The sequence below is a fragment of the Oryctolagus cuniculus genome, chromosome 3 (genome assembly GCF_964237555.1).
Source record: "Oryctolagus cuniculus chromosome 3, mOryCun1.1, whole genome shotgun sequence".
NCBI classification, from domain to species: Eukaryota; Metazoa; Chordata; class Mammalia; order Lagomorpha; family Leporidae; genus Oryctolagus; species Oryctolagus cuniculus.
This window is the reverse complement of record NC_091434.1, coordinates 185,016,879-185,030,269: the sequence shown is the minus strand read 5'-3', so window position 1 is coordinate 185,030,269 and position 13,391 is coordinate 185,016,879. Positions and strand designations below refer to the sequence as shown.

The 13,391-nt window shown below is 54.0% G+C and overlaps 1 protein-coding gene across 2 annotated transcripts in view; it reads right to left on the bottom strand.

Annotated features, from left to right (window-relative positions):
• Nucleotides 1-13,391, bottom strand: part of KIAA1549 (KIAA1549 ortholog) — a 150,082-nt gene that overhangs the window by 86,240 nt on the left and 50,451 nt on the right. The gene's annotated exons all lie outside the window — the stretch shown is intronic.

Below are 13,391 nucleotides of genomic sequence, written 5' to 3'. Positions count from 1 at the left end.
CTCTCCGGGTAAGAGCTGGCGCCTACGAGACCTGACGTCGCCTGCTGCCCAGGAGGGGAGTTCCTCAGCTCACCAAGCTGCCCCAGGCCCTTTCACCACTCCCCACCCCGCCCTCGGGCCTCTTTCTTCCTGAATGACACCCGCTGGTCCCTCGGCCTCTGCAGTGGGGTTAGAGCCGTATCCCTTATCCCACTCCCACGCAAAATGAGGCGTCTGCTCACCAGACTGTGAGCACCTGGAAGACAGGAGCTGTCTGCACTTCCCGCTGCACGTGGCACAGCCAGTCCCAGGCGGCAGAGCCCAGTCAACACCTGCTCCACAGGCAGACGAACGGTGCCTGAGGACACCAAGTTCTGGCACGTGCCAGCACCAGCCTGCCACTCACTCAGATGCGTGGCTGCTGCATCCTTGTCACACCTGTCACTGTCGTCCCCATCTGCAATTCAGAGACAGTGCACATGGAGGCAGAGCGCTGGCCCACCCACTGACACAGGCCGAGGGAACTGCCCACGGCCCCACAGGCTGGGATAGGGCAGCGATCACCAGCCAGGGCCACACCTCGTTTCACTTGTCCCAACAGTGTATCAGGACGCAGTGCTTGGGACACCCACATCCCATAATAGAGTGTGTGGGCTGGAGACCGGCTCCGCCCAGGTCCGGCTTCCTGCTGGTGTGCACCCTGGGAGGCAGCAGTGACGGCTCAAGTACGTGGGAGCCTGCCACTCGCATGGGAGACCTGGACTGACTCCTGGCTCCAGCCTGGCCCCACCCTGGCTGTCACAGGCATTTGGGGAGTGAACTAGTGGATGGAAGACCTTTCTCCCTCTGCCCTTCAATAAAATAAATCAACACATTCTTTTCAGAAAAAGAACACAGTTTGTGAAATACCACAGGAATAAGCTTGAATCCATTCTATTTTTTTAAAGATTATTTATTTCAGAGGTAGAGTTACAGACAGTGAGAGGGAGAGACAGAGAAAGATCTTCCATCCACTGGTTCACTCCTCAGATGGCCTCAATGGCCAGAGCTGCGCCAATCCGAAGCCAGGAGCCAGGAGCTCCTTCTGGGTCTCCCACATGGGTGCAGGGGCCCAAGGACTTGTGCCATCTTCTACTGCTTTCCCAGGCATATTAGCAGAGATCAGAAGAGGAACAGCCGGAACATGAACTGGTACCCATATGGGATGCTGGCACTGCAGGCAGAGGGCTAGCGCACGGTGCCACAGCACTGGCCCCCACTCTTATTTTTCGAAAGATTTATTTATTTAGTTGAAAGGCAGAATTACAGAGAGATGGCAAGACCGGGGAGGGGGGTGGAGAAGAAATCAATCTTCTCTCTGCTGGCTCACTCCCCAGATGGGCTGGGCTGAAGCTGGGATCCCGGAACGCCATCCGGGTCTCCCGCAGGGGTGGCAGGTGCCCAAGCCCTTGGGCCATCCTCCTCTGCCTTTCCAGACACGCCAGCCAGGACTCAAACTGGGGCTCCTATAGGATGCCAGCGTCGCAGGCAGTGGCTTGCTGTGCGGGACCACAGAACCAGCGCCTGCCTTGTGTTTTAAAGTAAATACTCTTCTATTTTTGGCGTCTGGCAGACTGGAGATGTTGAAACTCCATCACTTCCTAACATTCGAGAGTGCTTAATAAATATGGAGCAGCACACTTCAAGGTGACCGCCTCCACCTGTGAGGCACTGAGCGCAGGAATGAGGCAGGGGCAGGATTAGGATGGTGACCAGGCACGGAGGTCTCGGGGTAGGTGCGGGGAGACTGCACCTGGCGGCCTGGACTAGGGGAGAGCCCGAGTACAGGCCACCTCCATAAATGAAGGCCCAGAAAATGCCACGCTCCTGGGAACGAGCAGGTCAGGAGCACACCATCCACCCCGTGAGGACAGCATGAGATGTGCACGGCTCGAGGACACCCGGGACTGCCGCTCCCCCTGCCCCATCCCACGCAGTTCCCCAGGTGGTGTCCTGGAATAAACCGTGCATGCGTGTCTGCCTGCCCCCGCTCTGCTTTCCGGGAAAACCCAGGCTAAGCGCCGTGTGGGCTGAACTGTGTCCCCAGAGAGCCCCTTGTTGAAGCTCTAACCCCAGGGCCCCCGGACGGCAACTGGGTTCAGAAGGGAGGTGAGAGCAGGTGCAATGAGCCGCGGCGAGGCCACGCTGGAGTGGGGCAGGTTCCTAATCCAGACAAGGGGGACAATGGACACAGACACGCCCCAAGGAGACCTCCATGTGAAGATGAAGGCAGAGGCTCAGGCCCAGGGGCCCGAGATCACCAGCAAACCCCTGTGGCCAGAAGGGAGGCCATGCTTATTCCCCATCGCAGCCCTCAGAGGTGTCAACCTTGCCACCACCTTGGACATCCAACCTCCGGGACCACAGGAGACCAGGTTCCTGCTGTGAGAGCCCAGCATAAAGCCAGTCCCTCAACCTTGGCTACAGGTGGCCACGGATCATCCTTCAACCTCGGCTGCACGGGGCCAAGGACCATCCCTCAACCTCAACCTTGATTCCACATGGCCATGGACTGTCCCTCAACCTCAACCTTGATTCCACATGACCACAGACTGTCCCTCAACCTCGGCTGCATGTGGCCACGGACTGTCCCTCAACCTCAACCTTGATTCCACGTGGCCATGGACCATCCCTCAACCTCGGCTGCACATTGGCCATGGATCGTCCCTCAACCTCGGCTGCACGTGGCCATGGACCATCCCTTAATCTCGGTTGCACATGGCCATGGGCTGTCTCTCAACCTCAGCTCTGCATGGCACGGACTGTCCTTCAACCTTGGCTCTGCATGGCCATGAACTGTCCCTCAACCTCAATTCCACGTGGCCACAGACTGTCCCTTAAGCTCAGCTCCACATTGCCACTGTCCCTCAACCTTGGCTCCACATGGCCACAGATTGTCCCTCAACCTCAACCTTGATCCCACGTGGCCACAGACTATCCCTCAACCTCTACTCCGCGTGGCAATGGACTGTCCCTCAACCTCAACTCCGCGTGGCCACAGACTGTCCCACAACCTCGGCTGCACATGGCCACGAGTTATGCCTCAACCTTGACGCTGTGTGGTCATGCAATGTCCCTCAACCTCGACTCCACATAGCCACAGACCATCTCCCCAGGTTTGGAACCTGGAGACAACATGCTGAGGGTCATAAGGTGGGCTGGGTCTCTGACGCCCATCAGATGCTAACACCTCAGACCACATCCCCAATTATTCCTGTAGCTAGAGTTCTCATAAGCAGGAGAAAATTACAACACACACAGAAAAGTGAGACACCATAGCCCCACCCCAAAAAAGAAATAAGAAACCCACACAACTAGAATCAGATCTGCAAGGACCTCAGAGCTCAAGCAGAGTTAACTCATTTAAAGTAACATGAAAGGGGCTGCGGTGTAGTGGGTAAAGCCACCACCTGCAGTGCCAGCATCCCATATGGGCACCGGTTCAAGTCCCAGCTGCTCCACTTCCGATCCAGCTCTTGGCTATGGTCTGGGAAAGCAGTAGAAGATGGCCCAGGTTCTTGGGCCCCTGCACCCGGAAGAAGCTCCTGGCTCCTGGCTTCAGATCGGCACAGATCTGGCAGTTGAGGCCATCTGGAGAGTAAGCCAGTGGGTGGAAGACCTTTCTCCCTCCCTCTCCCTCCCTCCTTCTCTCTCTCTCTCTTGCTCTCTCTCTCTCTCTCTCTCTCTGCCTCTGCCTCTCTCTAACTCTGCCTTTCAAATAAAACATTAAAAAAAAAAATAACAAAGAGACTAAAACTGTGAGTCATGAACAGGAGACTAGGAAAACTAGACAGAAAGACTTGAAAAAGAAACAAAGAACATTTAGAAAAAAAATCCGGGGCCAGAGCTGTGGCATAGCAGGTAAAGCCACCACCTGCAGTGCCGGCATCCCATGTGGGCACCCATTCATGTCCCAGCTGCTCCACTTCCAGTCCAGCTCTCTGCTGTGGCCTGAGAAAGCAATGGAAGATGGCCCGAGTCCTTGGGCCCCTGCACCCATGTGGGAGACCCAAAAGAAGCTCCTGGCTCCTGGCTCCTGGCTTCGGATCAGCGCATCTCCAGCCATTGTGGCCAATTGGGGAGTGAACCAGTGGATGGAGACTTCTCTCTCTCTGTCACTCCTTCTCTCTCTCTCTCTGAACCAACGGATGGAAGACTTCTCTCTCTCTGTCTCTCCTTCTCTCTCTCTCCCTCCCTCTGTGTATGTGTGTGTGTGTGTGTGTGTAGTTCTTTCAAATAAATAAATCTTTAAAAAAAAAGGAAAAAAAGAAAAAATCCCAAAAACAAGATTCTGGGAAGAACTAAAGGAGAAACCAATGAGAGCCTCACAGACAGCAATGGTACACAAGAAACCAATGACAGCCTTGGCCGGCGCCGCGGCTCACTAGGCTAATCCTCCGCCTAGCGGCGCCGGCACACCGGGTTCTAGTCCCGGTCGGGGCGCCGGATTCTGTCCCGGTTGCCCCTCTTCCAGGCCAGCTCTCTGCTGTGGCCTGGGAGTGCAGTGGAGGACGGCCCAAGTGCTTGGGCCCTGCACCCCATGGGAGACCAGGAGAAGTACCTGGCTCCTGCCATTGGATCAGCGCGGTGCGCCGGCTGCAGCGCACCAGCCGCGGCGGCCATTGGAGGGTGAACCAACGGCAAAAGGAAGACCTTTCTCTCTGTCTCTCTCACTGTCCACTCTGCCTGTCAAAAAAAAAAAAAAAAAAAAAGAAACCAATGAGAGCCTCACAGACAGTGATGGTGCGTGACAACAGACAGCCTCACAGTGATGGTACATGAGAATCCAATGACAGCCTCACAGACGGCAACGATACACAACAACCGACAGCCTCACAGACGGCAACGATACACAACAACCGACAGCCTCACAGACGGCAACGATACACAACAACCGACAGCCTCACAGACGGCAACGATACACAACAACCGACAGCCTCACAGACGGCAACGATACACAACAACCGACAGCCTCACAGACGGCAACGATACACAACAACCGACAGCCTCACAGACGGCAACGATACACAACAACCGACAGCCTCACAGACGGCAACGATACACAACAACCGACAGCCTCACAGACGGCAACGATACACAACAACCAACAGCCTCACAGACGGCAATGATACACAACAACCGACAGCCTCACAGATGGCCACAGTACACAAAAACTGACAGCCTCACAGACAGTGAAGGTACATGAGAACTGAGGGCCTAACAGACTACGATGGTACACGAGAATCCAACAACAGCCTCACAGATGGTGATGGTATATGACAACCGACAGTCTCTCAGATGGCAATGGTACACAAGAATCCAACAACAGCCTCTCAGATGGTGATGGTACACAAGAATTGACAGCCTCACAGATGGCAATGGTACATGAGAACTGACAGCCTCACTGACAGTGATGGTACACGAGAAACCAACAACAGCCTCACAGATGGCAATGGTACATGAGAACTGACAGCCTCACTGACAGTGATGGTACATGAGAAACCAACGACAGCCTCACAGATGGCAGTGGTACATGAGAACTGACAGCCTCACAGACAACAATGATGCATGAGAAACCAACGACAGCCTCACAGATGGCGGTGGTACATGAGAACTGACAGCCTCACAGACAACAATGATACACGAGAAACCAACAGCCTTGCAGATGGTGATGGTGCACGGGAACCAACAGACACACAGACGGCGATGGTACATGAGAGCTGACAGCCTTGCACATGGTGACGGTACACGAGCAACAATGGCTTACCCAGCACTCACTGGGTTTACAAAAGACAGTACGGAATTGAAACAGTGACTGCAGTCGTGTGGGAGCTGAGGGCACGCCAGCCATCACTATTTGATCCACTGTGCGGAGATGGGAAAATCGGCAATGAAGACAAAATTCTGTGAGCAGATTTTGGGTATGCTAAAATTTGCAAGAAACAGTGAGTCTATGGATAACACATTTTAGCTGGTTCCCTTAGCATCTGAATGTCACCAGCTCACACCAGACAGACCGCTGAGTCTAGAACTTCATGCTTTTCCCTGTAATGTGACTTCCTAAATGAATGAACAATTAAAGGAGGAGACCATCTCTTGGAGGCTTCAAGTTGTTTCCCAGAAATATGCTTAGGCATTTGCTGTCTTCTCCACAACCCGGCTCTAGGATTCCTTGTTAAGTGCCTTTGAATTCACCTGTCACGTTCCAAGCACAGGTAGGAGAAAGCTGATACTTACTACAACCACATTACAACCAGAGCTGTTTGGGGACCACTGTTGTGGTGTAGCAGGTTAAGCCACTGCCCACTGCCTGCAATGCCAACATCACATATGGGTGCTGGCTGGTTCAAGTCCCAGCTGCTCCACTGCCAACCCAGCTCCCTGGTAATGCACCTGGGAAAGCAGCAGAGGATGACCCAAGTCCCTTGGGCCCCTGCACCCATGCGGGAGACCCAGAGGGAGCTTCTAGTTTGGGCCTGGCCCAGCCCTGGCTGTTTTGGCCATTTTGGGAGTGAATCAGCAAATGGAAGATTTCTCTCTCTCTCTCTGTAACTCTGCCTTCCAAATAAATAAATATTTTTTTAAAAAAAATCAGAGGTGTTATTTCCCATAATTCTGAAAGTTTAGAAGTTACAGATTTACATAGAAATAAAATAATCATTCTACCAAACTGGGTAACATATAAATGTGAACTTTTCCCAAGGAGACACTGTTTTAAAGTGTTTTAAACTCTGCTGTGATAGACTGGACATGTAAAATCTGAAACAGGTGAACTGGAAGATTAGAGAGAAAGTGACAAAGGGAAGTAGTGTTTAGTGGCAGAATTCTGTACCCAAGCACCTGATGCAATCAGAATTAAATCAACTCTGCCTTCCAAAGGACAGGGACCAGGGAGGGCAAAGTGGCCCTGACGAGGGAAGTACACAGCCACACCAGCGACAGCGTCCTGTTAAGCCACGTGAGGTGAGCCAGGCTGCGATGCTGGCTTTCTTCCGTCCAAGCCTCCGGAGAGAGGCGCAGCTCCGAGGGGACAGCAGCCGCAGTGCCACAGGGAATTATGTCTGTAGTTAATTCAGGCAGCGTTAGAGAATCCAGCTGGGTCTCTCCCAGCAGAAGAGGCGTCGGGGACTCGCACTTCAAGCCCTGGAGATCAATTTCGAAGCTCTAGAGTTCGTTCCCGAAAGAGCCTCTCTTGGATGACAGGGAGGAAGCACAGGGCTCGGGGGAGGGACGCTAGCGCCTCTGGCTGCCGCGCACCTGTGTGAGGAGGTGGCCCTGGGCTGAGCGGCCGGAGCGCAGGCATGTTCTCTCCTGAGACCGCACCACAGCCCCCCGGGCCACACCGTGCCGACTCACGTGATTAACAGCTATGACGGAGAGGCCTGCCCCTCGGAACTCGCTGTCTGCGACTCCCACAGGCAAGAGAACCTGCTGACCCTCCTCGCCTTCCTCCTAAGTCAGGATTGTCTGTCAGGAGCTCTCCCCTCAACACGTCAGCTGTCACGGAGTCCTACAGTCTTCAAAGTCAGCGGAGCCTTTCACCCTGCCAATCCCCTGCAGGTGCAAATGAGGCTCAAAGAGTTTAAGCCGCTGCGCCCAGAATAGCACCGGGGACAGGGACGGGCGGGGACGGGCGGGGCGAAGGCAGCTTGCACGCTCTCAGCCTTGCTCTTCACAGTTCACCCCATTCCGTCAAATCTATCCATTTACTTAAAATCAGTGAAGAAATTAAATGGAGAAAAATGCCAACTTATGTTCTAACTGGGCTGAATCTGTGCTACGACACCACGCAAAGGCATGCTGTTTGGACTGAGACCCACCGCCCACCTGGGAGCAGCTCCGGCTCAGGCAGGGGTGCTGGGAAAACAAGGCCACCGCGGGAGCTGGCCTCGGCCGAGCAGCAAGCAGGCTCAAAGACTTCTGGAGTCCCAGATTTTTGCTTCTTGGCTGCATCGTGAAATTTCGCAAACGTGAGTATTCTCCGCTCCCTGCAGATTCCACATCTACTACAAGACACCTCTCCCCAACAGAACGTACAGGAGTTAAAAACGGAAGCCGCCAGATGACCAAACCACTGCTCAAATCCTTAGCGTCTTCCCGCTGATGCCTTACGGAGGCTGTTAGTCAACCCTGCCCCTAGCCCCACCTTCCACCTTTCTCCCTGGTTTGGAAACAGTGTCTCCCAGTCTTTCCCAAAGGTGCACCCTGCTACTAGCCATATCAGATACAAAGTAGGTAAGAACTACTACTGGGGCTGGCACTGGGTACAGTGAGTCAAGCCGCCTCCTGCGATGCCCACATGCCTTACGAGCGCCAGTTTGAGTCCCGGCTGCTCCACTTTTGATCCAGCTTCCTGCTAATGGCCTGGGAAAGCAGAGGAAGAGGAGCCAAGTGCTTGGGCCCCTGCACCCAGGTGGGAGACCCGGATGGAATTCTAGCCTCCTGGCTTTGGCTTAGCCCAGCTCAGGCTGTACCAGCTATTTGGGGAATGAACCGGCAGATGGAAGCTCTCTCTCCTTTCTCTTCCCCTGTAACTCTGCCTTCCAAAAAAACAAACAAAAAAAATCAACCTTGAAAAGAAAAGCAATACTTATAAAAACAAACACTAGTATACACAGGTTAAGCATCCCTAATCCAAATATCCAAAATGCTCCATAATCCGCAATTTTTTGAATGCAAACATCACACCACAAGTGGAAAGTTCCTCACTGTGGAACTTTGCTTCACGCACAGAATTATTCAGAACACTGCACAGGATGACCTCTAGGCCGTGTGCAGAACAGTCTCGTGGCTAGGTCTGCTCCTTAGGTATGTGCATGCAAATACTGCAAGTTCTGAAAAAAAAAAAAAAAAAAAAAAAAACAAATCTCAAGTACTTCTGGTTCCAAGCATTTTGGATAAGACATACTCAACCTCTGTGTGTGTGTGTGTGTGGACATAAAGAACATACATGTGTAAATGTGTTATATATACATGTATGTATCACTTATATATAATACAAACAACACCTGAGTGCCCACCACCCAGTTTAAGAAAACTTAAAACAAGATCTTTCACCCCACCCCCCCACCCCCCCGCTGTTTACCCCATCCCCATACCTCCCCTTCCTACAATGGTAACCACTGTTTTGAAGTGGTTACCTTGCTTTTCTTAAAAAAAAAAAAAAAAAAAAAAAAAAAAAAGATTGATTTATTTATTTAAAAGGTAGAGTTACAGAGAGACAGAGAGGGAGAAAGAGAATTTCCATCCACTGGTTCACTCCCCAAATGGCCGCAATGCCCAGGGCTGGCCAAGCTGAAGCCAGGAGATTGAAACTTGGGTCGCACACATGGGTACAGAGCCCCAAGGACGTGGGCCATCGTCAGCTGCCTTCCAGGTGCATTAGCAGGGAGCTGGATTGGAAGTGGAGCAGCCAGGACACAAACCGATGCCCATATGGGATGCCACTGTCACAGGTGGCAGCTTTACCCACTGTGCCACAGCACTGGCTCAACAGCCTTGCTTTTCTATATGGTCTCAGTACACACACACACACACACACACACACCCCTGTATATCCCTAAGGAATATACTCTTCAGCTATGTATGTTCTCAAACTTCAATAAAATGGAAGTACACTACATATGTATTACAAGCTTTTTTTATTCCATACCCTCTCCCTGCCTGCCTGCCGGACAGCCTCGCCACCTCTTCTCCCTGCCTGCCCTCCGGACAGCCTCGCCCCCTCCTCTCCCTGCCTGCCTTCTGGACAGCCTCGCCCCCTCCTCTCCATCCCTGCCCTCTGGACAGCCTCGCCCCCTCCTCTCCATCCCTGCCCTCTGGACAGCCTCGCCCCCTCCTCTCCCTGCCTGCCTGCCAGACAGCCTCTCCCCCTCCTCTCCCTGCCTGCCTGCCGGACAGCCTCGCCCCCTCCTCTCCCTGCCCTCCGGACAGCCTCGCCCCTCCTCTTCTGCCTGCAGGACAGCCTCGCCCCCTCCTCTCCCTGCCTGCTGGACAGCCTCGCCCCCTCCTCTCCCTGCCTGCCTGCCGGACAGCCTCGCCCCCTCCTCTCCCTGCCCTCCGGACAGCCTCGACCCTCCTCTTCTGCCTGCAGGACAGCCTCGCTCCCTCCTCTTCTGCCTGCAGGACAGCCTCGCCCCCTCCTCTCCCTGCCTGCTGGACAGCCTCGCCCCCTCCTCTCCCTGCCTGCCCTCCGGACAGCCTCGCCACCTCCTCTCCATCCCTGCCCTCTGGACAGCCTCGCCACCTCCTCTCCTGCCTGCTGGACAGCCTCACAGTACAAATGTGTGTCTGTGTGTATGCATGTGAGAGTGCTTGTGTGTGTGTATGCATATGTGCAAGGTGTGAACGTGAACAAGAGTGTCCTGGGACCCAGCCATTCAAACGCAGCCCAGGGACTCTCCGTGCATGGCCTGCGGTGATCCGGGTGCTACAGCCAGCCCGTCAGCCACTGCACCACTTCTGACCAGAGCACAGGCCACGCTGCCAACAGCACTCTGCAGGTCCTGCATCTCCAGTGGAAAGAAGAGCTTGCAGACACACCCACGGCGTGGCGCTGTCTGAGCAGCGGGTGTGGGACCTGTGCGAGGCCCAGTGGGGTGGGTGCCGGGGGACTGTGCTGGCAATGTGACCCACTGAAGGGCCAGAGAAGGCCCTGTGTCTAGCAAGGGAGGGAAAGAGGCGTTTCCAAGATGACATTCGCAGGAAGTAGGGCTGGAAAACACCCACGGCTCGGAGGCCACAAAGCTCAGGACCCTGAACAATACCCTGAGCAGGAAGTCACTGAAGATGGCATTTAAAAGCCTGAGCTCGGCATCATCAGAACAAAAATAAATAAATAAATAAAACTGATTGATTGACTTGAAAGTCAGACCTACAGAGAGGGAACGATCTTCCAGATGCTGGTTCACTCCCCAGATGGCCACAAAGGCCAGGGTCGAGCCAGGTCTCCCACGTGGGTAATGGGGACCCAAAGGCTTGGGCATCTGCTGTCTTCCCCAGGCTACCAGCAGGGAGCTGGATCAGAAGTGGAGCAGCCAGGACATGACCTGGAGCCCACAGGAGATGATGGTGTTACAGGCAGTGGCTTTACCCACTGCACCACAACACCGGCCCCAGGACAACACCGGCCCCAGGACAGGGTTGGTTGGTTGGTTTGTTCAGACTGATTTATTTGAAAGTCAAAGCTACAAAGAGAGGGGGAAATAGATCCGTCTGCTGGTTCACTCCCCAGATGGCCACAACAGCCAGGGCTGGGCCAGGCTGAAGCCAGGAGCCGAGAGCTTTATCCAGGTCTCCCATGTGGGTGGCAGAGGCCCAAGCACTTGGGCCATCTTCCACTGCTTTACCAGGTGCATCAGCAGGGAGCTGGATGAGAAGTGGAGCAGCCGGAACTCGAACCAGAGCCCACGTGGGATGTCGGCACTGCATGCAGCAGCTTTGCCCACTGCACCACAGCGCTGGCCCCAAAACAATGGTTTTTAAAACCCCTCCTGCTGCTGTGGGACGTGTAACAGGAGGCGAGAAGAGATGGCTCAGATGGGCTGAACGGCCATGTCAGTTGAAGGGGAGTGGACAGTGGCTTTGAGTACTCAATGTGGGCTGCACACCTCCAGCATCACTTGGGAGTGCTTGGGAAATGCCACTTCCTGGGGCTGGCGTGGTACAGCATCAGCACCCCACATGGGCACCCGTCCCAGTCCTGGCTGCTCCACTTCCCATCCAGCTCCCTGCTAATGCGCCTGGGAAAGCAGTGGAGGATGGGCCCAGCACCCACAGGGGAGAGCCAGATGGAGTTCCAGGCTCCTGGCTTTGGCCAGGTCCAGCCCTGGTCATCGTGGTCATTTGGAGAATGAACCACCAGACAGAAGATCTCTGCTCCCCCGACACGCCCCATAACTCTGCCTTTGAAATAATTAATCTTTGAAAGATATCTCCAGCCCACTAAAGGCCCCTCACTCAGAAACTGCTTTTCACAAGACCCCCAGGGATTCCCGGACCCACGAGGTTTGAGAAGCAGGAAGGAAGTCCACATGGGTAGAATCAAGTGTGCAAAAGACAAACGAGTGGGAGTAAGTCTGCAGAGTGAAGAGGCCACAGGGCGTAAAGAGAGGCGACGCCGAAACACTGAGGCCGAGCGAGAGACCCCGAGAGGACAGGAGCACGCAGGCTGCATGGCGCCCCCCAGAGGAGGAAATGGGGACTACATGCAAACAAGTTTTGGGGGAGCTTGTGTGGGGCAAGGATGGACAAGGTGGCCAGCGGAGACCGGGAGGCTGTCTGGGTGCAGTCCCTGAGCAGGGACAGGTGCTGGCCCAGGGCTCAGAGCCTGTGTCCCGAGTTCAGTCCTGCCTGTGTAGACCTGGGAGGCAGCAGCCACCCACAGGAGAGACCTGGAGTGAGTTCCTGGCTCTTGGCTCTGGCCCTGGCCCCGATCCAGCAGCTACAGGCATTTGGGGAGTGAATCAGCAAATGAAAGATCTGATTTTCAAATAAACTTTCTGAATCACTTTAAAAATTATTTTAAAAAGCCACTGAGGAGCTAGTTCAAGATGCAGGCTTCTAAAAATACAAAACCTCAATCTAATCAAGGAAAACATCAGCCAAACTCAGGGATATTCTGTAAAACACAATATCGAGGCCATGAAAGACGAGGGAAGACTGAGGAGCCACACCAACCCGCGGCCACAGAGGAGCGAGACAAGAGATGGGATCACGATGGGGACAGCAAACCAGGAGACGCAGAGAAACACAGCGCGGTGCCCACAGCTCCTACACAGCGGCACGACGCTAACACCAGACGAAGCTAACTGAAGCATGCGTGTAAACTGTGTATTAATTTTGCAACTCTGCTGTGTTGCTAAAATTCTTTCAAAATAAGATAACTCAGTTTCCCACTCAGCAGGTAGGGCCTAGGTTTGGGAATCCCTGTACGTGTGTCATTGTTGTTGATTTTTTAAGATTTATTTATTTATTTGAAAGAGGGAGGGGGAGAGACGGAAATCTTACAACTGTTGGTTCACTCCCCAGATGGCTGCAACGGCCAGGATTGGGCCAAACTGAAGCCAGGAGCCAGGAGCTACTTCCGGGTCTCCCACATGGGTGCAGGGCCCAAGCACATACGGCATCTTCCGCTGCCTTCCCAGGCCACAGCAGAGAGCTGGATCGGAAGTGGAGCAGCCGGGACTGGAACTGGCGCCCACATGGGATGCTGGTGCTGCAAGTGGTGGCTTTACCCGCTACACCACAGCACCAGCAGATGTTGATGTTTCAGAATCTATGTTTGAACCAACACCATGCGTAATTCAAATGCAGACATTTTTCTGTGGAAAGTGCTGGGCTACAGCAGTGCTGACAGAACCGTCTGAAGGGAA